Source organism: Somniosus microcephalus, chromosome 8 (genome assembly GCF_052327205.1).
Source record: "Somniosus microcephalus isolate GS21.2 chromosome 8, FLI_Smic_1.0, whole genome shotgun sequence".
Taxonomy (NCBI): Eukaryota; Metazoa; Chordata; class Chondrichthyes; order Squaliformes; family Somniosidae; genus Somniosus; species Somniosus microcephalus.
This window is the reverse complement of record NC_140994.1, coordinates 58,333,449-58,356,974: the sequence shown is the minus strand read 5'-3', so window position 1 is coordinate 58,356,974 and position 23,526 is coordinate 58,333,449. Positions and strand designations below refer to the sequence as shown.

General features: G+C 45.7%; 1 protein-coding gene across 1 annotated transcript in view; it reads left to right on the top strand.

Moving 5' to 3' along the window:
* Positions 1–6,042: 6,042 nt before the first annotated feature.
* The window catches only part of hs3st1l1 (heparan sulfate (glucosamine) 3-O-sulfotransferase 1-like1), a 231,225-nt gene continuing 213,741 nt past the window's right edge, over positions 6,043–23,526 (top strand). The window contains exon 1 of the mRNA XM_085994749.1: positions 6,043–6,381. The gene's annotated coding sequence lies outside the window, so the exon portion shown is untranslated. The remainder of the gene's footprint in view (positions 6,382–23,526) is intronic.

Sequence of the window (23,526 nt, the reverse complement as noted above, 5' to 3'; positions counted from 1 at the left end):
ACCTTGTGGCCTTGGACTGCGCAGGGCAGGAACACTTATGCTTGGGCCTGGCAGTATTTGGATGGGTAGGTTTGAAGCCTGGGAGCATTCAGGGCAGGTAGGCTTGAGCCCTGAAGGTACTCCGACCAGGTGAGGAGGCAGCCGTGTCTGGTACAACCTAAGATTGGGCAACTGGTCCTGGGCACATTCAGAGCAGAATGAAGTGGTCGGGTTGCAGGTCAAGGAAGCTAGCAGATACTGGGGGTTAAATTAGATAACCCCCGAAAACCGTCACAGGATTGCAATGCACAATTAACCCTTGCCCATTGATTGCACTGCAGGCAGGATGCCAACTTCGTGCTGCCTGCTTATTTCCATGATTTCTGCATGCAGCCAGTGCTCCCTGCACTGTTCGTAGGCTGCATGCATCAGCAGGGGGCCCAATATCGTTAGTGCCTAGCACTACTTAAAGCTAGCCTGCACCTCTTAAAGGGGAGGTGGATTGTGGCTGCTGGTAGTGCTGAGATCATTCTGAATATTGTGCTGTGGAAGAATCAACAATGGCTGACCATGGGAGGGAGCGTGCACTGGAGGTCTTGGTGGAAGAGGTGGAAAGGAGAGATGTTCTGTATCCTCAGGGGAGCCGAAGGTCCTCCAGACACATGCTCAGAAGGCAGTGGCAAGAAATAGTGATGGAGGTCAATGCTGGGAGTGTAGCTCCAAGGACCTGGATGCAATGCAGAAAGAAGTTTAATGATCTCACACCAGTTGTCAATATCAGCGAATACATCTTCAAATGCCATATCCTACCAACTGCACCACTAGCCTCAACCACTGCTCAATTAACTACACACCCATCACTCACCTACCCACAACCTCTAGCAAGCAGGACTCATACCCAACATTCATATGCTTTACCCTCACACACTTAGCACTGTTGCAAGCCTCGCACCCACATCTCAAAACTTGCACACACTGGCAGCTATTTAACCATGCCAGCCAGATCACCCAAACACGACATTCAATGACACACTTCCCTCTGTCTTGCAGGAGAAGGTGGCACAAAACAGGAGGCAGCAGGAATTAATGGGAGCGGGGGAGGGGCATGTTTTAACCCCCTTGGAGGAAACAGTGCTGGCCATCATGGGAAGGGCCATTGCTGAGGCCGTGGCCACTGGCGGGGCTGAAGTGATTGAAGATAAGGGTATCCACATACCTAATCCTCCTTCTCTCATCCACTTCTCCCTCATCCCTCAATCTGTTCTGACTTACAAGCTGCAGATGGTGTAAGCATGCACTTCTTACTTTCTCCTCTCCCTCACCACAACCGAAAGCTTGTCCCTTTTTCATTTCAGATACTCAAGAACTGGAAGCTACCCAGGCACTGGAGGAAGAGCAAGAAGAAAATGAAGATGGGACACAGTCACTCAATTTCATAGTCGCAGCCATCAGCTCAGATACTGACACTGTGCATAGATTAGAGGGTTGCATTGAGGCAGGATCTGCATGTAGTGAGACACTGGGTACAAGTGCGCTGGAGTCAGGGCTGGGGGCAAGGACAACACATGTGGCAGCTTGCCAAAGGACGAGGTCACACACTAGTCCTGTTGCAGAGAACTCTGATGAGGACTTCGATGGGCCAGGCTACAGAAGAAGGCTGAAGGGTGTACACACCCAAATGATTGGTGTACTGGGAAGCCTGCTGGAAAGCTTGCATTCAATGTCAAGGAGCATGGAGAAGTCCGGCACCAATTTGGCACAGGGCTTTGTGCAGAGCTTGGAGCTCATCCTTTCCAACATGGAACAGGTGGCCACCTTCATCAACACACCTGTGAAGCCAATCATGATGCAGAATCTAATGGCCGATGTCTCAGCTTCCATTGCAGCACAAGCAGCATCCACCCAACATCTGAGTGCTGCAGTGGAACCTCGGTCTGCTGTCCTGCAATCTCAGCTTGTTGGCATGGAAGCTTAGACTGCTGCCATCTTGGCTCTGGATACCAGTGTGCAAAGGGGCTTCCAGGTCATCATAGCACTCCAACAATCTGTTCTCCAATAGAGTACTAGGATTGCTGAGGTGTCGCCCCAGGAGCGTGACAGTTGCTCATGGAGTACAAACCTGCTGTCCTCTCTCAGTGCATTCGTGCTCCTACCCCTGTCACTCCGCCAGTGCCCTTGCTGTTCCTTTCAGCCAGCCAGCCCAGAGTGCTGCAGCCCAGGCTGAGATGGTGCGGTCTGCAGCCAGGCCTTCTAGGCCCAGAGCTGCTGGAGGTTGTCCTCCAAGGCCATCTACAGTCTTCTCCACTGAAAGTCAGCAGCCTTCCACCAGCCATGCTGTAGCCACTGGGGAAGCACCTCGTAGGAGCAATAGGACAGGCAAAGGCACACAGAAGAGGCACTAAAGGTATGCACAAGGGTGATTAGTTTATTTTTGTATTCACTATGGGATGATTTAAATTATAAAATTGGATTGGAATGTATATTTTGGGTTGGCTTTTATTTTTGCATTGTGGGAAAGAGAACAATGTGATGGTCAATGACAGAGGAAAGATAAGACATGTGGAACTTTTGGTGAATGTGGAAATTGGGGTTGAAGTTACTGGTATAACTCATGTTCACGTAAAGCCCAGACAGAAAGGGGCTGTCTGGGTTGCAGTCTCCCTAACTCTACCTCCTCCTCCGCCTCCTCATGCTCCTGCTCCTCAGCTTCTCACCTGATAGGTGGTGGCAAGGGCTGTTCCCTCATGATGGCAAGCTTGTGCAACATGCCACGACAAATCTTGAGACCAACCCAGCCAAGTACAGAGGGCTCCTCTAGAGCGGTTCAGGCAGCGGAAGCGTTGCTTGAGGATGCCAATGGTCTGCTCTATAAGATTCCTTGTAGCAGCATGGCTCTCATTGTATGCCTGCTGTGCACATGTGCGAAGGTTCCGGACCAGAGTCCCTGAACACCCTGAGCAGATATGCCCTCCTGTTGAGAGCCCTTCTCCCCCTCCTCCTCCTTCCTCTTCTAACAGCTTGTCCTGCTCTGTGTGGTCTCTGCTCGTTTCCTCAGTCATGTTCAATGCCAAGAGAAAACCCTACTAGGCCACCCATGTCTGGAAGCAACTGGTTTGTGCACAAGCCTTTAGGTTACCAAAAAAGTACTTCAGCACCAGCCAGATGCTCCCTGTAGACTATTGAAACTTTTAACAAGTGTGGAAAAACACCCAAATCACGTAGAATTGCAGCAACAGACAGAAGAAATAATCCAGCAACTAACCTGGAAGTAGTTCATGATCCCTTTAAATAGCACTGGTGGGGGAGTCCTTCATGCCGTTTAACATCGTGTTCAGCTGTGCGAGGTTAAGATAGGGCATAGGCTGCAGCATGGAACACCAAAATGGCAGCACTGCCGTCAAATCAGCAGTACACGCAGATTGACGTCATAATCTGCCTGCTCTGCATGCTGCAGGCAGTCTCTAGGCGCTCAAACCCTTTTACAATTATGATGTCTGGCGCACTTGTGTGTGTGCATGTTGTGGATGCTATTTTAGTAGTTTAAGAGGCCTCGTAGCGCCCAAAAAACAGGCACTACAAAGCCCAATTTCACCCCCACTAAATCTTACTTACATCTTACATCTGAATTTCTCTCCTAAACGTGTGCTTAGTGCTTACTAATATAACAAAACTAAAAAGTCTATAAAAGAATATTCCAGTGAAGTTTTAGCAATTCACAAGAGCTTGTAAATATTGACATCAATTATTACTTTACATTTTTTTAAATAGTTTTCTTATAAGCAATTCATTTTCTTAAAACTGTATAACCGAGGTATACAGGAATCAGAACTCATCAAAAGCACATTTGAACTATTGGAGAAGCTATGTGAGCAATTTGAGACAGATCATGTGGTAAGTGTAGAATGCTTGGGAGGAAAATGTGACTTTGGACCTCTGGTTTGCAAAGCTCTCCACCACTGGGGTTTTCCTCGCCTCATGACTGGGTCTGTTGTAGACTAAGTGATAGAGATTGATTGCTATGATTAGTCAACTTCTTATTGTCGTACAATGTGATTACCAGGATGATAGAAAGCAAACTAGATGTAGCTTGGTCTTTATTCATCTAGCAATTCCTATGTTCCTACGTTACTATTAGTGAATAGAAAAAAGAAAAATGTTCTTATCATTTTTAAATGTGCACTTGTGCAAAACTATTTCCCTCGATTACAGGTTTTATCACTTCTCAGTCACTTTTTAACTCAAGCCCTAAGCTGTTAAAAAGAAAATGAATAGAAACAGAAATTCTTTCATGTTTTACATCTTTTAAGTATATGCAATGTTGCTGGAAAAATCATTGCTTAGAAAAACCAAAAAAAAACCACTTTTTTATTCTCTCGCTCTTTCAAGATGGTTCCCTTTTAACCCTAGAATCATAAGGCAGTTAACTTAACTTTCCGGCTTTGATATCAAGGGAAGCAGTGATAAGTCCTAATTCAAGACATACATATCAAGCATTCAACCCAACATTATAGCAACTCAGAAGGAATTCATTTGGAGAAATGGTGGTTTGCAATCAGCTGTTTCAAGTATGAAGTAACAATATGCACAGATATTGTAATGGTATAATTAAAATTTAAATAAAACATTTTGTTTAGAATATTAAAGACCCATGTTTTGTAGAAGAATTGTGCTTATGGATAGGTTGGGATTTTCTAGAATTTTTTTGGAGCGATTATCCAGTTTTGTACATTCCACAGCTCAGTTGTTCAATTTTTTGGCATTTAATGTTATTTCATGGAAACACCCCTTCCTCAGACATGTTAAAAGATGCATTATTACAGGTTAATTGTGATTGATTTTTGAGCATTCCCGCTGATGAAATCTTATTTAACAATATTGTCTGCAGCAAAGTCATTCCCACCTCCTCACCCCCAGTTTTATTGGGAGGATCCTCAAATCTATGAAATGGGGGCCTGGAGTTTCCGCTAGGTTGCATAGGTTTTGTTCAGTGCAATTTGCCCAAAATCAGCCATCCCAGCACAAAAGATTGAGGAATTTCAAGCACAAGTTATGTCCAGCGTAAATCAAGTTTCCGCAGTCTTTTGTGCTAGTTTAAAAAACATTGCATTGGAAGCTGGCCCCGCCCAGAAAACTAGCCATGCCCCCAGATCACATTAATCACCATGGCGAGTTTCCCTTTGTGAGACTTCAAAGAGGCTCTTAAAATTAAGCTGGGTTTTTTTTAGGTGCAAGGACACTAACAGGCATTTTCTAAAAGCTTTTAAATATTAAAAAATATTTAATTTACTAAGAAACTGACGGCTGTACACAAATGAAACTATTAAATGGTTCTGTATAGTTTTTAAAGTCATTTTCAGTTATTTAAAATCAGGTTCCTCACAGGCGGTGGACTAGACACTCTGATTAAAAATGCTTATTTTTTTGTGATAACCCCATTTTCAGCTGCATTAATCAAACTGCACCAGATTACCACTCTTAATTATATCAAGGAATATTTTTTAATGCAAGAAAAAAAAACAATTATCTTCTAAAACTCTGCCCAATTACGCTGGTTCATGGAAGATTTTACATTTGGCGTAATGCAAATGAGTTTGAGCGGAAACTTGAGCAACAAAATTCAATTGGGAAAACTAGTGCAATTTGAACACAATTTGTGATTGCGCCTAAAGTGGAAACTCTACCCCTGGGTATTTAACCCTTTTTAAAAAATATTTTCCTTTTGAAGTATAATTCATAATAGAGTTCATGTATCAATTTATATTTTATAACGAAACATGTACAGGTATTCAAGTATTGTATAAGGAAGAATAATACATTGGGTTTCTGTGGTACCTATTCTTGTCTACCAAGGCTCGAACAAATTAATTGTTAACAGAAAGACAGAATAACACTGTGTTACTGAAAGGTACCAGGATATCAATGAGTAACCAATACCATAAAAATAACTACATCTCCCAGAATGTTCTCACACAGACACCAGTGTTTGAGTCGGTGTTGTCACCTGACAAAACTCCTCCCAGTGCATAATGTGAAGCTGAGCCTGTGCTCGTGGTTCCTCTGCCAGGGTTTTATTAGCTTGCTGTTCATGAAGTGACAAGCATTCCACCTCGGAAGCAGACGGGGAAATGTAAGCTGCATTGAGCTCAGAAAGCTATGCAGATTAACCGAGTTCCGCTTTAATAGGTATCTCTTGCTGGATCACTGTACGGTCACTGGAAATGATTAATTGATAATGAAGTGGTTGGTGTTGATGCTTTTGTTTGGAACAGACAGTGCCATAAGCTGCTGCTTGCAGTGAAAGTGAATGGTATTAAAGCTGAGGAGTGCACTACACCTGAATCCTTTCTGTTTTGGGGGGATGCTGAAGGACCAATCGCAACACACCTAATTGCTCACTTCAAGGTAAAAAGACAAAAAACTATGTTATATCTTGTAACTTAGAGTGCAGAGCATTGGAACGGAGTTGAAAATTAAGGAGAATAAAGTCAGTTGTTTTCATTTAATATCTGGGCGTAATCTATGTATTCTCCTTTTGTGTTGTATCATGGTATCAGAATATCATCCTTATTTTGTTTAAGATTCAAGTTTTAACAGTGTGCATGTACGCTGTAAAATTTATATGTATACATTCCATAAATGGCTTAAATCTAAACTGAAATATGAACAGTGGTTACTTTGATATGTTAGAACATAAAAATGAAATTTAACATTGAATAACCCGTGGTCTTAAAGGTTACTAGTTAAAGGTTTCATTCCGGGCTTTTTGTTTTACAAGTATTCAATGAAGTCATGCAGTATTCTACAACAAGATTTTATGCTGAATTCTGTATTATAGACATTAGTGTTTTTATAAAACACATGGTAAGCTTTGTATACTAATCTTTAACCCAGTTATTTCATGAATAACATACTCGGAGCTTGAATGAAAACTGAGTGTATAAATGTGTATTATCTGCAAGAAATTCACTGTAATTATTTTGCACCATGCACATGCATGTATTAATGTGATTTATACATGATTTTTCATCAACTTTACACATCAGAATGGGGTTGCTGATAGGATTATATTCTGCTATTCCCAGGAGAATTATTTGCTTACACTGAAGAGGTGCCTATGTTTCTTTTTCAGCAAAATGCATCAGAGAAAAGCAAACAGTTTTTATGGATTAGTTGTCGGAAATGTATAGGACACCAAGACCTAGAGCCATGTACATCACAGGGTTTAACTAGCTGCTACTTTCTGACTAGAAACCAGCCTTTGAGTTCATGTAAATTGGATCATCAGGCCCTTTGCTTCCATATGTAGCTTCCTCTGACTGAATGCTTGTGAAGTTGAAAGATTCAAAATTTGACATGTGCAGTGGGGAATGAATCAAGTGAGAGAAAGCCCATTATTTTCACACTCTACTGCTCTGACTGAACTGCTTCGACGTTCTGTGATGAATGATGTAAAATTAAAGTTAAATAACTTGATTAAATCTAATAAGCCATTTAAGCAGGTGATGAAAACAGACTGTGACCTGATTAATGCCCTGTGAGATAATTTATTCAGTCAGCGACCTCATGGAAGTTTAACTGAACAATTTTGGACCACAGCCGTCATTTCATTCATGCCATGTGACTGTATCTGGGTAGCTTTTTCAATTGGTAAGTGAGACTAGTTCTAGAAAACCCTTTGTTATATTCTTTAAGGAATATAATATTTCATTAATGAGGCAGATGCATCAAAGCAAATAGGCAATAGCTCCTAAAGCAGGAAGAGGAAACAAGTTTTAATTTTAGTCCTATGAGAGATGTCAGCACTACTTCCTGGTAGTAATTATTTCAGTCTAAAACCTGAGCAAAATGTTGAACTGTTCGCTAATTGATGTAACCTTTGGTCTAATTTACCACCTTTTGAATTTTTTAAATTAGCTATTCTTTAAGTTGACAATTTATGTTAGGAAAATGAATTCAGAATTCTCCAAATTTACTTTATATGTTCATAATACAGATTTTATTACATCTCTGTAACATTACTATCTGTTAAGTTACAGGTTATTGTGCAGGAGGCTACATACACACACACGTACACACAGGCACACACATATATATATATATATGGGAATTTTTCAATGATTGTCATTGGGGATCTAGTAGTTTGTACTTAACTATGTTCCAGTGAGACACTAGAGCTTTATTCATCCCAGGGTTATGGCCTTTTATACTTTAAAGCCTCCTTGAGGTCACATCAGGTGACAGGTTTGTAGATGATACCAAACTAGAAGGAGAAGTCAAATTGGACAGAGCAGTTAGGATATAAATAAGGAATTAGATAAAATCTGTAAATAGGTAAAGCAGTGACTGATGAAATTTAATACAGATGTAAGTGTAAATTACTTGCACATTGGAACAAAAATTTAGTGACATGCATGCTACCTGAATGGTATAGAACTAGCTACGGGTGAGACTGAAAGCATTCCAGGCGTGTTAGTTGATTTGGCATTTACTGTGTCAAGCTACTTTGGAGCAGCAATTAATAAAACAAACAGAATGCTGAACTATATATTGCTAAATCAGTAGAGGATACGCTACAGCCTGTCATATTGAAACTGTACCGTGCTTTGGTCAGTACTGTGTCTAGGATTGGTCACCTGAACGCAAGAGAAATATGCTAGCCCTGGGACAGAGAAGAACCACGAGCTTGATCCCCAACATGAAATGATTGAGTTATGAGGGTAGACTGGACAATGGGCTGCCTTAGCCTTGAAACTTGGCAACTGAGAAAAATCCTATAGATGTAGATACTGTAATATATGACAAACAGTATAGGAATGTTCAACCAGAATACTACTCGAAGGTAAGATATGATGGTAGGGGCACAGGTTCAAACTGGTGAAAGGCAAGTTTGAGATTGATGTTTGGAAGAATTTCTTCATAGAATGAGTAATCAACAATTGGAATGGAATTCCAGAAAGAATAGTGGAGGCAAAATCCTTTAAGTCATTCAACTGCTGAAATGGTGGACTGTAGATTTTTCTCCCTAAACGGAAGAGCCAGCACGGATGAATGGCCTTCCTCATCTGTATTAATCTTATGAACGTTCATGAAACTGACTGAATGTATACATCATCACTGCCCCCACACACATTTTCAGTCAGAACTGTCCTGACTCAATTTATGGTTTTGAATAAAATGACCCACCTGACACTTGAGCTGATTTTCAATTGACACTAGTGGATTTCGGTGGTGTTGCTAAAGAATTTATATAGCTCAACTCTGCCCACTGCAGTTGCTGGCCAATGCTTAGTGTGTCATCATGAAAAGGGATAGGCTAAGATGCTGAAAATTTTTATGTTTACTGCCCAGTAAAACACAGTCAGGGCAACGTTGTATGGTATAGTTGATCCCTATGGCATTGCTTTTAAAGAGAAATAAAAATCCTGTGTGGGGGAGATTTTAACTTCCTCTGTGTGGCAGAAGCAGGGCGGTAGCCAAGTTAAAATGGAGGTGGTGGACTTACTGCCACTTTAACGCACCACCAACATTTTTCCCAAGGCCTTCCGCTGGGTGGCTGAGACAGGCAGGAGTCTCATTAATCTCTGCAAATCAGAGTCCTGTGATGTCCATAGGACCCCAATGTCATTTTAACTGTCCACTGCACGGAGTGATCGCCATGGGCGCTTCACTCAGTAAAAACGGTGGAACAGCAGAAGAGGCCTGGAAAGATAAGTGTTGAAATTATTTATGAGGGACCAGGAGGAGCAGGACTGCTCCACTGGGCTACATAAAGAATAATGTGGACCGCTGGCACCCTCGGCTTCCCATTCCACCCCCACCCACTCCGCCGCCACCCCGCCGACATCCCCCCTGTCACGTTCACGGCCTCCCCTGCCCAACTGCCCCCTTCCCAGTCGGATCAGCCTCTGGACCACCCTATATTGTGCTGGTTTCGAGCCAGCAAGCTGCCTCGGGACACACGTTTGGCACCCACAGGCCCACCACATATAAGTTACTGAGGTTAAAATGGAGCGGAACACCCACCGGCACTATTGGCCAGTCACTGGTTAAAATCTACTCCTATATCTCTCTCTCTTCTGTAATTGTTTCTCAGACTCTCTCCCACGCTGCAATTTTATATGTTTCCCTCTTTCTGTTTTCTGCTTATCTTCCACTCTTTTAGCCCTTCCTTCTTTCTCCCTTTGTATGCCTCTCGCACACCCTCTTGTCTACTTTATTTTCTCACTGCTTCTTTCGCTTTGACTCATCCATTAATTTCCCATCTCTCTTTCCTACCATTTCTCCCAATAATTCATTTGGTTTCTCTCTGATTCTTAGTCTGTTCATTATCACTTTCTTGATCTCTTACTCTCTTTCTCTTACTGTCTTTCTTTCTCATTGCATTCCACTTACTTTCTCTATATTTCAGTTGCTTCTCTCTACCTCCTAGTTTTCTCCTGATTAAGAGGTGATTTTCAATTCTCGGACGCCCGTTTTTTGCCTGAGGGGGTGGGGCATCTTGGCTGCCCCATTGATGCCCAAGGCCCACCTGATGTAATGTTCAGATGGCCCTGTAAATGTGTGAGCGGAATGCCTGCTAGTTTCTGCGTGGAGGCTTCTTCAATATGCAAATCTGGGTTGTACACTGGTTGTAGAACCCTGATTGCAATTTTTAGGTACAAATGGACGGAGGCTGCATGGTACACGTTCTGCCAATTTCTACCAGGAATTGAGCAGCCTAATGAGGTTCTTAAAGGGACCGCTGGAGGCCGCTCAGAAAATGGCCAAGGAAATTTAAAATTTTGAGCTTTAGTTGGGCAGTGTGGCCACTCCGCTGACTTCACGCCCAACTTGGGCGGAAGTTGAAGAGGTGTCTGGCACCCATTCATGTCATTTGTGCAGGAGGGACCAGCGGAGTCTGGAAGGAAATGGTAAAGTCCAGGCCTGGGTGTGACATACTCCAGACCCGTAAGGGAATAGTAGAATCTAGGTCCAGGAGGAAGCAGGAAAGTCTGGGACCCAAGGGCATCCTAAAAACAGGATGTGGAAAAGTTGGTAAACAAGTGAGATTATGGATTGGGGAAGGAGAGCTGGATGTTCCACTGCAGAAGTTATAGATGCATTGCCATTGCTAAATGGCATTTACATGTCCTGTGTGGGAGAATGTTTTTGGAGTTATTGGGGATAATTTTGACTTTGTTCAATAGCGTAAAACAGGAGATAGCGAATTGGCAGCCTGTTTTACATCTCTCCCAGCTGTTATATTCATTGAAGTCAATGGAAGAGATATAAAACGGGCTGCCGATTTGCTATCTCTCATTTTACACAATCGCACAAATTCAAAATAATCCCCATTGTGAGATGGGATGGGTATGTTTTGTGATTTTGTATCAGATGTGTTGGCTTTTATGTATTTATTATGTTACAAATTAATTTTTTACGGTATACAGTGAAATGGCTAGTAGACCAACATAGCTGCTGAAAGACATCAGGGATATGATTAGTCTTTTTCTTGTGAATGGAATTTTTTAAGAAAGGCAGTGAAATAAATGTTTAATTTATCTTAATTAGCTCAAATTTCATATTCTCTAAAAAAAACAACCAACAGCATGGTTTGTGCCCTACAGACACATCGGACATGTTGGAAGTGTGCCAGATGCAAAACTTTGATTTACTCAGATTTTAATTGTATGGGAGAGTCCTAGAAGTCATTTCCTCTATCTTCATATCAGCTTCCTGCCTCACCACGTACAGGAAAAAAGTGAAAGAAAATTGGTGTGACGTTCTGCACCAAAATTCAGAGCCCCGTGAATTTCCTTTGCACGTACAGATTGCATGAGGTCATGTAATGTAGCAGCAAGAAATATCTCATCACAATAAATAGGGAGCAGGCAAAAGGTTTTGAATCACTGTTGTACGTCATGACACATTCATCAAACCAAGCAAACACCCAGCTAGATGCCTGTGGTCACAGTAACAGTCTCCAAGTGATTTTCACAGGATTTGGGTCAGCTTTTTGAGCACCAGAAGGAAAAGGTAAATCCATTAGCTCTGTTTTGCACTTACAGGGAAATAAATGTTTGACTTCCCCATACGATTCCACACCTGTCCTATTCATTGCTGATCCTAGGTACTGATCAACACTATCTGAGAATAAACATTAGCATTTTTTAGCATTCTTTTAGCATGTGTACATTTTAAGGAAAAAGAAAGAAGGAATAAAGGGAGACGGGAAATAAAAATCAAATTTGGTGTGGTGAGATATTCTCCAATCTGTGAGTGACAGTGCAGCAGGTTTAGCCAATTCATAATAAAACGACAGAGTGTATGTTAGCCTAGTATGTACAATACGGTTTTTAATCTTTCCTTAATAGACCCAAATCCACACTGGGTGAGTGCTTGAAAAGGAAGAATATAAAATGGTATGGAGAAAAGGCAGGAAAATGGGATAATAGTAGATCGCTCCTGTTGAAGACTTAACACCAGCGCAGACACTGGGGTATTTGTAACTTGCAGTGATGGAGTAAAACGGCGATATCAGGTTAGCCGCCCATTATACACCTCGTCCAATTTTTCTTTCCATTGACTTCATAGTCCCTGTAGATCAAGCTAATGTCTAGTGGGTCTACCCATTGCAGTGCAACTGTCACTGATACCTGCAAGAAGATGCATTGGGGGAGAAATTGGGCGAGTAGCGCCACTTGTTAGTGCCTAAAGAGGCAGGCAGTGGCTGTAGCGCCACTGGCTGCGCCTCCCGCGATATTGAGCAGGGGCGCTAATGGTGGCATTAGCCTTTTGTGCTGCGCCGCCACCGATGACGTCATCGGTGTGCGCAGTGCCCCATTCGCGCCCCGTTCACGATATTTGGTTGCGAACGCCGCAGTTGCGCCGTTCGCTACCCGCGCCCGGTTCACGGGGCCTTACTGTGCCAGCAGCGGCGCAAGTTAAGGTGGCGGTGCGGGGCCGCCGCCTTTTTCAGCGGCCGCCTGCCAGCACCTCCGTCCCCGGCCTCCTGACCACCCCCCCCCCCCCGCGGCATTGCCGGCTGTTTCCCGAGAGCCCGGCACTTCTCCTTGGTGCCGGGCTCTTTTGCCGGCATTCGCGATCGGGGATCGCGCTGTTGCAGGCCCCTCCCCCTTAACAATGGGAGGAAGGCCTGCAGCACCGCAGCGTGCCGTGCCGCAGCATGTGGCTCTGCGGCACGTTGTGCTGCGATATTCAGTTTCAGCGTCCTAAGAGGGACGCGGAGCGCCTCGAGCCTCGCCCCATCTCCCTCTAGGGGCAATGAAACTGAATATCGGACGATCGCTGAAGACTCGAACGCTGCGCTAAATCCTGCGCTCAGGCGAACTTGGCGCCAGTTTGGCGCCTCAACCCAATTTCTAGGCCATTGTCTCCCACTGTGGTGAAGTTCAACCCTTCCCACACAAAACATGTGAGTGGAACATATGGGAGATATGTCAATTGGAACAGGTAACGTATGGATTTAGCCGAGCACCTGGAAGGAATCAGGCAATCTGGAGCCTTTTCTACAAGGCCGCACAACCCAGACTTAACTCACATACATGCAGGTCAGAATGGGGCCAAAAACGAGCAAATCCTTCCTAATGCCCCACAAAGGGCAATGAGTCAATCCTGCAAGATCCTGTACTCACTTTTGATGTCTTCCGCACCCAGCTGGACCCCCAGGATCATCAACAAATTATCTCAACTTCCAACTAATGCACTGCTCTCAGGGTGCACACAGCAGTTGTACCAACTGCTTCAAAGTGCCAATGTATTCTCCTCTTAGACAAAACTATACATCAACTTCACAAAATATATCAATGTATTCTTATGGAAAAAAATTTAAATCCCAGCACAAAACAAATATAAATACAGTTTTGTTCAGTCAGTAAAAAAAACTTGAATAAACTATATTTGCAAGGTATTTCAGACTTATATTTAATGGACAATCTCCATCATGAGCACAGTTAATAATGCAACCATTAAAATTATTATTAGTTTTAAATTCCTTCCACTTTTTTCATCTACATCCTTTTTTAGTGAGCGCTGATGAAATCACCTTGGGACTTCATTGGGAGAAGTTACTGTGATTGAACACCATTTAAAATCAGTTAAAAACAGGGGGATTCAGCGATTTTGTCATTTTCAGCTGTCTGTGCTAATGAACTCCTTCCCATTCTCTGACTCACTAACAGTTCCCTTGATAATCTATTAAAAATAGATCAAGAGCAATTAACTGAAAAAAAGTGAAACAATGATGTTAAGTCAATAATAATTCTTTTGAAGTATGTAATTTTTTTAAAAGTTGTATTAATAGTGGCCCTCCCTCTTTAAAGGCGACTTAAGAAAAAAAAGTTGTAAGGGGGTGTGAACTGTTTGTCACACTTTGACAATCGTTTAATATGATTGTTTATACTAAGCCATTATTTTTAGATCTCTATTGTTTCTGATGGTGTAAAATTTCCATTTGATCCCCAGCTCCTACCTTGGTCTCCCAGAGCAATGCACTGACGTGCCATGAGTAAAAAGATTTTTTCCTGTGCAGCTGCCAACTACATCTGCATCAAGCTGGCCTCAGAGTGACACACCTTTCGATGCTGTCTTCCTCTCTTGGTTCCATTTGGTGCCTTCTGTACTAGTACAGTTGAGATCAGCAGCTCTGACTGCCATCACTCCACGGTGCCACTCTTTGAGGTTGTAATGCTCCACACATCTGTCCTGTCATTTTATAGCCATCTTTTAAATCGGGCAAGCCTATAGCAAGATCAGATATCTGCAAGTTTTTTATGCACAGACATTTGCATATAAGATTTTATTATGTAAAAAGAAAGCCCCTGACATAATCGAACTCCTCGGAAAACTTAATACAATATACGTGATAATGTTTATTTTAGTACTTGTTTAATATTGAAATACCTATAACTGCAGTAGGCAGAGCTGATTATAAGCAACATTCTGTATGCCCTAACACGCTGTGTGTAACAGAATTCTATTCACCTTTATAAAGGCCTGAATTTTGCCTGCGTTCAGGGGGCGGGTTTGGAGGCGGGACATCCGGCAAAATCGCAAAGATTGACAGCGGGTCAGAAACCCGCTGTCAAGCCACCTCCAAACAATCTTCCCGGGTGTCGAGTCCCCGATTTGCACATGGACCCGACACCTAGCGGCGGGAAGAAGATTATAGGCACTTAACTGCTTGTTAACAGGTTGTTAACAGGCAGTTAAGAGGCTTTTTGGAATTTTGGCAGGTATACTGCGGGCTTCCCGATGTCGGGACACCACGCCAGGTAAGTGTGGTGTGCTGTGAGTCTACTGTAATGTTTGTGCATTGATGACAGCTACAGAAGTGGTGTGAAGGGTCCAATGGTACACTGGTGAGTTTCAGAGGTAAGAAAATGTTGGGGAAATCATTTTTAATGTATTTAGACTTTTCTGTAGGTGACAAGTTTTGAATTATTTGTGTAATCCCACCTCACTGGAAGAACCTCTCTCACCAGTGACAGCTCGCTTCTGTAACCTCACCTGCAGCTGCCATCTATTCTAGCCTAAGGAGGTAGTCACTGGAGAGCCTGGATGCAAGGGCTCACCTTTGTACAGTGATTGTCAGTGTTTGCAGCACCTCAATGCTGTCAAACACTGAAAAATCAGCTGTCAAAAAAAATTGTGCGTGGCCCCGTTAAGAAAATCGGCAGATGACGCGTCATCAACTGATGTCATCTGACACTGGCTTTCTCTTAATTGGCTGGCAAGCTTGCAGGACAGGCTTAACAAGGCCAATTGACGCAAAATCGTGTCTGTGTGTCGGACGTCATTGGGGCCGGGATTGGAACCCAGAAGGCAGCTGTCCCGCCCCCAAGCCGCATCGAGAGGAAAATTCCCGGCCAAGAGTTTGGAGCATTGCATTTTCCTGTTCCTAAAGTTTGTCCAATGATGTGGCACCAATCTCTGTCAGAGGTTTTCATGGATTATGTCAAACTTGCCATCTATGGTGGTATCAGGATCACCAGCTAATCCACACGGTGAAGGACTGGCCAGCGTTGCTGACAGTTTGAAGTTGGTTCTTGTGCATTTTAGAATACTGAAACCAATGTTGGATGAGTTCTCATCCCTCTGAATTATTGGAATGGTCAGCAGCACTTAAACAAGCCACTGCAGAATGTTTGATATTGAATGTTGGAAGTACAATACAAATAATCTAAACTGTGTAGAGATTTGTTACTGGTATATATATATATAGTACTGTGTGTGCTTTAAAAGGATCAGGATTTGAAACTGTGGCACAATATAGAAAGATCATGGTTTGGTGTATTCTGCTTAGGAAAATTGTTGCACTTTTTAAAGTATCTTATTCCCATTCCCATTTTCTATTCCTTCTTCCGTGTCAGCTGTGACTCAGTTGGTAGCACTCTCGCCTCCGAGTCAGAAGTTTGTAGGTTCAAGTCCCACTCCAGGGACTTGAGCACACAAAAAAATCCAGGCTAACACTCCAGTACAGTACTGAAGGAATTCTGCACTGTCGCAGGTGCTGTCTTTCGGTTGAGATGTCTGCTATCTCAGGTGGACGGAGAAGATCCCATGGCACTATTTCGAAGAAGAGCAGGGGAGTTGTTCCTGGCCAATATTTATCCCTCAAATAACATTACAGAATCAGATTATCTGGTCATTATCACCTTGCTATTTGTGGGATCTTGCTGTGTGCAAATTAGCTGCCACATTTCCTACATTGCAACAGTGAATACACTTCAAAAGTCCTTAATTGGCTGTGAAGTACTTTGGAACGTCCTGAGGTTGTGAAGGCGCTGTATAAATGCAAATCTTTATTTCGATGTACAGAATTGGTATTTGTTTCTCTTCTGGTTCAATTGATCCCCAGCTCCTACCTTGGTCTCCCAGAGCAATGCACTGACGTGCCATGAGTAAAAAGATTTTTTCCTGTGCAGCTGCCAACTACATCTGCATCAAGCTGGCCTCAGAGTGACACACCTTTCGATGCTGTCTTCCTCTCTTGGTTCCATTTGGTGCCTTCTGTACTAGTACAGTTGAGATCAGCAGCTCTGACTGCCATCACTCCACGGTGCCACTCTTTGAGGTTGTAATGCTCCACACATCTGTCCTGTCATTTTATAGCCATCTTTTAAATCGGGCAAGCCTATAGCAAGATCAGATATCTGCAAGTTTTTTATGCACAGACATTTGCATATAAGATTTTATTATGTAAAAAGAAAGCCCCTGACATAATCGAACTCCTCGGAAAACTTAATACAATATACGTGATAATGTTTATTTTAGTACTTGTTCAATATTGAAATACCTATAACTGCAGTAGGCAGAGCTGATTATAAGCAACATTCTGTATGCCCTAACACGCTGTGTGTAACAGAATTCTATTCACCTTTATAAAGGCCTGAATTTTGCCTGCGTTCAGGGGGCGGGTTTGGAGGCGGGACATCCGGCAAAATCGCAAAGATTGACAGCGGGTCAGAAACCCGCTGTCAAGCCGCCTCCAAACAATCTTCCCGGGTGTCGAGTCCCCGATTTGCACATGGACCCGACACCTAGCGGCGGGAAGAAGATTATAGGCACTTAACTGCTTGTTAACAGGTTGTTAACAGGCAGTTAAGAGGCTTTTTGGAATTTTGGCAGGTATACTGCGGGCTTCCCGATGTCGGGACACCACGCCAGGTAAGTGTGGTGTGCTGTGAGTCTACTGTAATGTTTGTGCATTGATGACAGCTACAGAAGTGGTGTGAAGGGTCCAATGGTACACTGGTGAGTTTCAGAGGTAAGAAAATGTTGGGGAAATCATTTTTAATGTATTTAGACTTTTCTGTAGGTGACAAGTTTTGAATTATTTGTGTAATCCCACCTCACTGGAAGAACCTCTCTCACCAGTGACAGCTCGCTTCTGTAACCTCACCTGCAGCTGCCATCTATTCTAGCCTAAGGAGGTAGTCACTGGAGAGCCTGGATGCAAGGGCTCACCTTTGTACAGTGATTGTCAGTGTTTGCAGCACCTCAATGCTGTCAAACACTGAAAAATCAGCTGTCAAAAAAAATTGTGCGTGGCCCCGTTAAGAAAATCGGCAGATGACGCGTCATCAACTGATGTCATCTGACACTGGCTTTCTCTTAATTGGCTGGCAAGCTTGCAGGACAGGCTTAACAAGGCCAATTGACGCAAAATCGTGTCTGTGTGTCGGACGTCATTGGGGCCGGGATTGGAACCCAGAAGGCAGCTGTCCCGCCCCCAAGCCGCATCGAGAGGAAAATTCCCGGCCAAGAGTTTGGAGCATTGCATTTTCCTGTTCCTAAAGTTTGTCCAATGATGTGGCACCAATCTCTGTCAGAGGTTTTCATGGATTATGTCAAACTTGCCATCTATGGTGGTATCAGGATCACCAGCTAATCCACACGGTGAAGGACTGGCCAGCGTTGCTGACAGTTTGAAGTTGGTTCTTGTGCATTTTAGAATACTGAAACCAATGTTGGATGAGTTCTCATCCCTCTGAATTATTGGAATGGTCAGCAGCACTTAAACAAGCCACTGCAGAATGTTTGATATTGAATGTTGGAAGTACAATACAAATAATCTAAACTGTGTAGAGATTTGTTACTGGTATATATATATATAGTACTGTGTGTGCTTTAAAAGGATCAGGATTTGAAACTGTGGCACAATATAGAAAGATCATGGTTTGGTGTATTCTGCTTAGGAAAATTGTTGCACTTTTTAAAGTATCTTATTCCCATTCCCATTTTCTATTCCTTCTTCCGTGTCAGCTGTGGCTCAGTTGGTAGCACTCTCGCCTCCGAGTCAGAAGTTTGTAGGTTCAAGTCCCACTCCAGGGACTTGAGCACACAAAAAAATCCAGGCTAACACTCCAGTACAGTACTGAAGGAATTCTGCACTGTCGCAGGTGCTGTCTTTCGGTTGAGATGTCTGCTATCTCAGGTGGACGGAGAAGATCCCATGGCACTATTTCGAAGAAGAGCAGGGGAGTTGTTCCTGGCCAATATTTATCCCTCAAATAACATTACAGAATCAGATTATCTGGTCATTATCACCTTGCTATTTGTGGGATCTTGCTGTGTGCAAATTAGCTGCCACATTTCCTACATTGCAACAGTGAATACACTTCAAAAGTCCTTAATTGGCTGTGAAGTACTTTGGAACGTCCTGAGGTTGTGAAGGCGCTGTATAAATGCAAATCTTTATTTCGATGTACAGAATTGGTATTTGTTTCTCTTCTGGTTCAATTGTTCTCAGTTAGCCCAGGCTGAATTGAACATGCAAACAAAATCCAGTTCATCTATCTCAAAAACGAAGAGATCTTCCCTACATTATAACCATGACTGCACGTCAAAAGTACTTCATTGGCTGAAAGCACTTTGGGATGTCCTGGGGTCGAGAGGGGTGCTGTATAAATGCAAGTATTTCTTTTCTTTGTAGGTCCTTAAGTAATGTCAGGTACAGTTAACTTCCATGATTCAACTTGGAATATTGTTCTGCCAAGATATGAGTTTTGGTTAACAGATAATTTATGATGTGTACTATCACATGCCAGAGGAAGGCACTGATTAAGTCAAAACTCTTTGTGTGATTCAATTCCGATTGTAAGATATAACAATCATAGATATTTGGTGTTCAATTATTTTCATCTCCTATAACACACTAGGGGCTAGATTTTCAGTTGCTTGCGCCAGCAGTTAGCGCCTTAAGAGAAGTGATTTCCGGGCGCTATGCGTGTAGCGCCCGGGCGCAGCGCAGTTTGCGCCCCGCCCCAAATTAAGTTGCCCGTTAGCGCCGGCGCAAAGTTTAGCGCCCGCCCGGATGCGCGCGCAGAAAATGACGTCACATCCTCGTGCAACGCCCTTTGGCCGCCCCGATTGCAAACTTCAGTCGGACCGCCCCATTGTGCGGCGGGCGGCCGGAGTGTTTGGAAAAAGGAACGCAACACAACCAGCGCGGGCCCCGGGGGGCGCTAATTAAAGGGAACGTCCTCTCCAGTATAAAGGCCATCCTTTTTTCAGAAAACAGTCTTGTGCAACGCATTTCTGGAGACACAACAAGGAGGATAGCTAACTGGTTTCAAGCAGCAAGAGGCAGGTATTTTTGGACTCAGGCAACAGCGCTGCAAGTGGCCATTTGGAAATTAGAGTGTTTGCCAGGATTTGATGGGGGTTGCATGGGGTGCCAACGCGGAGCTGCAGCTCCATGTCCGTAGGGCTCGCAGACGCATTGTGAGAGGGGCAGCCCTGGCTAGAGGCAGAGGGGGCTACAGGCGTCGGCCACGTAGGCCTTACCCAGTCAGGCTATACCGCCAGCAGCGCTCCTACCTAAACATGAGTGCCGCGCGATGTGTTAAAAGGCTCCGATTCCGAAAGGGGGTGATTGCAGAGATCTGCCACCTGCTTCGCCGAGATCTGCGGCCAAAGCTCAGGTGCAGGACGTCTCTGTCGGTGGAAGTGAAGGTGACGGTGGCATTGAACTTCTATGCCACCGGCTCCTTCCAATACGCTGCTGGGGACATAGCAAACATCTCCCAGTACGGCGCGCATCGCTGCATCCGCCAGGTGACCGAAGCACTGTTCAGAAGGAGAAGCCAATTCATCTCCTTCCCCATGGCCCTGGAGAGCCAGCATCAGCGCGCATTGGGATTTTCCAGACTCGGGGAATTCCCCTTGGTGCAGGGCGCCATTGACTGTACGCATGTGGCTTTGCGGGCCCCTCTGGAGCATGGCGAGCAGTATCGCAACAGGAAGGGCTACCATTCTCTGAATGTGCAGCTGGTCTGTGACCACAAGCAGCGCATCATGGCAGTCAATGCCAGCTTCCCAGGCAGCAGCCACGATGCCTTTATCCTGCGGCAGAGTACTGTGCATGACATGTTCCAGGCACAGCCTCCCCCAAGAGGATGGCTACTCGGGGACAAAGGCTATCCTTTGTGCACCTGGCTCATGACCCCGCTCCGCGCGCCCAGGACCGCTGCTGAAGAGGCCTACAACGAGAGCCATCAAACCACCCGCAACATCATCGAGCTAACTATTGGGGTCCTCAAGCAGCGGTTCCGCTGCCTTGATCGCTCCAGAGGAGCTCTCCAGTATTCGCCGGACCGGGTCTCCCAATTTGTGGTGGTTTGCTGCATGCTACACAACCTGGCTATCCGCAGAACTCAGGCACTGCCACCTGACGTTGGACCAGCACCTCAGGAGGAGGAGCAGGAGGAGCATGAGGAGGAGGAGGAGGAGGAGGAGGAGGAGCAGGAGTACGTTCCCAGGAGGGAGCGACCAGGGCCAAGGGCCGCACGACGCCACCTTATTACACGGTACTTCTAAACCCCCTGTCAGGGAATGGCCAGGGGCCATGAGGGAAGATGAATGCAGCCGCTCCGCAAGCCCTCAGCCGGCGAAGCCAACAAACACTAAGAAGAACAACCATGGAGACTGCATGAATAAAGATAATTTTTTATTAAACAAAAATGAAAAGCCCTTCCCACATGAATCCCCAAAAACAATAAACGGGCCCCACAAAAAGCCCAACAAACGACTCACTCCCACAAACTGGGGAGGAGCCACTCCACCTTTATTGAAACCGGGCCTCAACGTCGGCCTAACGCAAAAAAAAAGCCCTCCAAAAGCACAACCATGGGCAAAATAAAGATGGCCACCGCCATATTAAAGGAAAGCTGGCCACACCCTCTACTGAGTGGCCCGCGAGGGCGAGACCTTGGCCAGCATTTTGCCTCCCCTGCCCTGCCTGCTGCTCCTTCGCAAGCTCTGCCCAGTGGCTGCTGCGAGGCTGGGGGAAGGCGCCTGAGGCTCAGATGCCCTTCCGCCAGATGCCGCTGGGGGGCGGCCTACACGGCGTTTGGGCCTCGAGGGGCCGTCTCCTGAGTGGCGCACCTGAGCCTGGCCACCATCAGCTGCAGCCGCTTGCCCTTGACGCCCCAGAGGGGGAATGGCGGCGACGGATGGCGCAATGTGGGCCAGCTGGCGTCTGGGATGCGCTGGCTGGTGCTGTGGCGCGGTGGCACTCGGCCGGGCCCGCACTGCAGGATCCGCAGCAATCAGCCGACGGCCGGCTTGCTGGGATGGTCCAGCGCGGCGCCTGCCCTGGCGATGCCTGCCTGAGACAGCGCGTGTGGCAGCAGTGAGTGGCCCTGTGGTCCTGGTGTGCGCGCGCATCACATCCGCCAGGGTCTTGACGGCATCAGTTAGCATGCGGCCAGTCGCGGCAGTTGCTGCCCCGAACTCGCGCACACTGGTCGCCAGCGACTCGATGGCCTCAGGCATGCGCCCCACCACGCTCATGAGCTCCGTGTGGCGCCGGTCCGAGTCGTCGGCCATCTGATCGAGCTTCCGCACCTCCTCCGAAGTGAAGGTGTCCGGACTGGAGTCGCGACTCTCCCGCTGGGGAGGAGGGGGCCGAACTAGGGGACCCTTGCCGCGTTGGTGACGGCGAGTGTGCCGAGCAGCAGCACTCCCCTCTGATCCTTCCCCCCTTTGGGGGGAAGGCCGCGGGCCACGCGCACGGCTGCTGGGTGGCTGGACGCCACTGGTCCCAGAAGCTGCATTGCCCTGCGACAGTTCCTCCAGGCACTCGTCCAGTGAGGAGGTGTCGAGCATTTCCTCCTCTCCTGCGGGACGTGACTGTTCCCCCGAAGGTCCGGCTTGCTCCTCCTCCTCCTCCTGGTTGGAGGTGCTGTCACTGGCAGCCTCAGGGTCCTGGTCGTCACCAGCTGAAAGCAGGAATGCACAAGAGTAGCTTCAGAGTGAGGAGACGGCGTCAGCGAGGGAGTTAGGACTGGTGGGATTCAGCGCATTGGTGGGACAGTGGCAAAGGAGGTAGCTCGGATGGGCCAGTGCGACGCGAGAGGGCCAAAAGGCGAGGTCCTTACCATTGCCGGGCAGTGGAGGGTCGGATACACCGCACGCTGTGGGGACAATCACACGGGCTCCCATGAGCACACACACGCGCTCCTCCAGCCGAGTGAGCTTCTGCAGCTTGGCGTGGCCACCCCTGGCACGGGCCTGGCGATTAAACGCTACTTTAGCCTGCAAGAGAAAGGACGGGCTGTAAGTGCGCAGTGAAGCCCTGATGTAGTGTGCACTGCCTCCCATGGTGGAATAGCTTGGCCAGAGTGAAGCCCTGATGTAGTGTGCACTGCCTCCCATGGTGGAATAGCTTGGACAGAGTGAAGCCCTGATGTAGTGTGCACTGCCTCCCATGGTGGAATAGCTTGGACAGAGTGAAGCCCTGATGTAGTGTGCACTGCCTCCCATGGTGGAATAGCTTGGACAGAGTGAAGCCCTGATGTACTGTCCACTGCCTCCCATGGTGGAATAGCTGGGCCAAAGTGTAGAGTGCCGAATGGCCATTTGATGCTCATGACTGTCCCAATGCTGCTGGCTGAGGGCTGGCCAAAAGGACTTTCAGGTCCCTTTGCCCATCATGTCAGGTGTACATGCAAGAATGAGGAGGAGACTGGAAAGGCTACTCACCCTCACAATCCTGGTCAGATCGTTGTATTTCTTACGGCATTGTGTGTGGGTCCTGGGGGC